This window comes from Elaeis guineensis, chromosome 5 (genome assembly GCF_000442705.2).
Source record: "Elaeis guineensis isolate ETL-2024a chromosome 5, EG11, whole genome shotgun sequence".
NCBI classification, from domain to species: domain Eukaryota; kingdom Viridiplantae; phylum Streptophyta; class Magnoliopsida; order Arecales; family Arecaceae; genus Elaeis; species Elaeis guineensis.
Window position 1 is genome coordinate 6,202,593 of NC_025997.2, and position 4,028 is coordinate 6,206,620.

The following is a 4,028-nucleotide window of genomic DNA, read 5'->3' on the forward strand; positions in this document are numbered from 1 at the left end:
CTCTTGACCGCATCCGTCAGCACGGTCATCTGCCGTACGATTGCCGCGATCTGCGCCTCCGTGGTCACCGCGGGGTGCGGAGAGTTGGGTTCCGCCGTGGAGGGTGGCGGAGAGGCCTCTTCCCGGCGGGAAGAGCGCCTCGCCGACCCTGTGACTCTCGATCGTTGGGCTCTTATCTTTGTCATCAGTATCTACTGCTTGAGAATGCCTGCCTCGCCCCCCTACCTGGCACGCCAATCTGTTGTGGCCAATCCCCTCATCGTCTGGTCGTCGGGAACGAGCGCCTACAAAAAAGGAAGTCCACACTGACCGGAGGCGGCTCCGGCGGGGACCCTCCGACGGTCAAGTCAGAGAGGTGACTAGGCAACAGTGAAATGAAGACAGAGAGCTCAATCGAGAGAGAGAGAGAGGGAGCAAGCCTGTTGTTTCGAAGGCCCTTTGCACTGTTGCCTTCCCCGATATATATATAGTGGAGCGTGGTATGACGCCGTCATTAATGGTGCGGATAATTGAGGAATTGTCAACTCACTGTAGACTGTCAGAGTCGCCGTGGGGCTGTCAAATCACTAGGGTTGACAATGCCCTAGGCGGGATAATGCCCTTAGGTGGCAGTGCCGCATGTTGCTGTCAGGGCTGACAGTCTCTGGCAGCCGTACGGCGATCGGAGGAGTCGACCGACCCTAGATCGGTGGCCAGCTGTGTGGCGTCGGGTGGAGATTCGAACCCCTCTGATGGTCAGCCGGGCATGTTGCGAGAGTCGGCCATCAGACTTCCTGGTTCAGTCGGTCGGGAGAATGGAAAAGGTCGGCCCGACCGACATATCCTCGGTCGGTAGAGGGCCGTTAATTGGTCGATGATGGCGTTCGGTCGATCGGTCGGTCGGTCGGTCGGTCGGTCGGTCGGGTATGTCCGATCATAAGCCGTCGTGAGCGGGGTCGGTCGGCATCTCCCAACAGGTTTCATACTCGTTCGTCTGGGGTGGCATCATTGCCAATGCTAGATACCTGATTTGATTGTTTAATGGTGCTTGTCAAGTAATTCCAATATGAATGAGTACCAAAACAATGTAACCAAGATCCCAAGTTGTTAGTCAGTATAATGCTCATGAGACTGATTAATTTATTTTGATGATTTATTATGTTATTAGATCTTGGCTGGACATGTACATGTTGATATCCTTTTCATTTTTTATTAGATTATCAAATTTACAACCGACAATTCTTAGTTGTGGTCGGTGGTACCGTCCATTGAAATTATATTGTTATACTTTCTGTGCCCAAAGAAAAGGATGTCTGCAGAAAAAAGAATCATCTGTTGGCTTTTGCACTTTTTATGTGTTTTTTCTTCGAGAGAACACTTTCTATATGTTCACCAACATTTTATTAGCACAGCTTGTTCGTTTTATTTTTATATGATGTCATTCCACCTTACCTAGAAAGTATGCAGATTTTCTCAAAGCAATCAAAATGGTCGACCAATCATACCAAACTCCTCTGCGACATAAACTATGAATCTTAGCTGCTTTCTTCTCACAGGTGCGGTAGCAATAGCAAAGAAATAGGGGAGTATGGACGGAGAAGTACCCTATTTTGGGAGTGAATGACTAAGAATTTGAATTGCATCGGGCTTTAAAAAAGCTCTTTGTTCTAGTGGCCCTTGAATTGATCTATTTGTTCATGGATCTTGTTTGTACTCCCTATCCCTAAGAGTTTGAATAGCTGTCAAGTTGATTATGTTTTGCATCTTTCTCAAAGAAAAATAATCAAACAATTCCTAATCATGGTCCTTACGGATTGGATCATCCGTATAGGGTAAAAAAAAAAAAAACTCAAGATATTTGCTATTTTTTTCTTTGAATGAGATCTCAATTTTAACTACGGTTTCATCAGATATCTTACTACTAGAATTTCTCTTTTTTACGATCCGATTCCTCCACCACCGCATACTCCGATTAGATTCAAGCATGATATAATTTTTATTTATTGGGAGAATCCAAGTACTCTTTTACAATTTTCAAAAAGGCCGCCGACTCTATATTTTTTTCGAGGATTCCCCAGTTGGAGTCAAATTGAGAGAATGTTACGCAATATGAAAGGTTAGAATTGAAAGGTCTCCGAGAATGCTAATCATGGTTGTGTAAAAATTTGTAATTTACCTTTCATATGAAGCTTGAATAATGACCAAGTCCTCCCAATATGGTATCAGAGATATGAGTTGAGTAAAGCCTCTCTACCTGAGCAATTGTGAGAAGAGGATTTATGATGGTTGAATTCTAGTAAATTAGATAAGGTTCGCGAACAGTCACATCTTCTACGAACGCACGGGGATATAAGTAAAAAGGCCTACATCCATGACATTGTTGGAAAGAATCCTTCGTAAGTGTGGAATACGGATCTTTCGCCCAAGATCGCTAACTTAGGTGACGATGTCGATACTGCTACAGAAAGAAAGAAGAGAAATAAAAAAAAAATACAATCAAATACATAGATTAGTCCAAAACTTACCTTCACAAGACATGCAGACTTCACTATGAAAGAAAAAATAAATATAAGAGGAGATCACACCCTCTCAACTCTCATACATCAATCTTTCTCTCTACAAGAAGTACTATCCTTACAAAAGCTCTCACAAAAACTCCAAGACACTCTCTCTGCCGCTCTCTCTGCTACATGGGATGCTCTCAACCGCTACGTCTATCCCCCACCGCTTTTCGTGGCTTACTGTTGCCCACATGCCATCATGCCCTTTTAAAGACACAAAAAACAACTCCTATTCGGACTCCAGGTCCAAACCGCATGAAATAATGAGTCTAAACCATTTGATCTCATCCGCATCAAATTCTGACCATCTGATCATGTACTTCTACCTCTGGACCGTGCGTGGACCACACTCACTATGGACCGGACCCTTCCTGTGTGCACCGTATGTCACGCGCTCATCTGCGCATGGGTGAGCTGCATGAAAATGCATTTGGACCGCAGCGGCCTATAGGGAGCATATGGATCACGACTCCTGCATGGTGGACCGCATGTGCACTATGCTGGGTCACTGGGCCGTGCGCTCACCTAGACCGCACACCCGTGTGCATCCTGGGCCACATGCCTGACTGGGCTGCATGCACTATCGGCCTCGCCTGAGCTGCGCGTGTTGCAGGCCTGGGCACCCGCAGGCCAAGCTTGCAAGCCTGCGAGCTTTTTCTCTCGCATGCTGGGCTTCTCTGCCATGGGTTTCTCCATCTTGAACTTCTGAGGGTCAAATTTGATACGTAAAAATTTAACAATCTCCACCTCAACTAGACATTCGGCCTCCACATAATTTTAAGCTTTTGGATGATCTCACCCACATGCCCTAAGGCAAATACCTGACTGCTCATAGATAGGCAAACATGAAAGTCAAACTAGACCACTCGATTCCATCTCCATCATGTGCTGTGATCTACCTAACCTGAGATCTGCTCAGGGTAGCCTCCTACGGCAATAGAAACTTTACCCTATGACGTCTCCTATCATCTTTCTGAATCTTCCATCTTATGCCCAATCCATCTGTACCTGGAGCTCCACCTCACTCGGAGCTCCCACTAGCTCTCGAAGCTCCATCTTGTGCTGAGCTTCCTATCAAAAGATAATATCCTCCATACCAACCCTACTACTGCGCAGAACTTTTAGGATTCCATCCTCAGCTCTCCACCTGTAGCTGTTTGAATCTAGTCTGCTCAGTAAAATTAGATTTCTACTGAAACTAGGTATATATCGAACCTCGCCTAAGTTCTTCACTGCTCCATCATGATTCTGTAAGCTGACAGTCTCAATGCCCTTAATCAGACGGCTTGATCCATCCGCAGATGAACAATACCCTCACTATTCTCTAAGAAGTCAAACAGCTTCTCTCTGCAATAAACATGATGCGAACATACAGAATCTAAAATTCACTGTGGAGAAAAAGTAGATTTCTCATCAGTTACCAGAAGAATATCATCACTTTTTTCTGTATCGCTATCTCGGATCGCTACCGCAATAGCCTTCATCTAA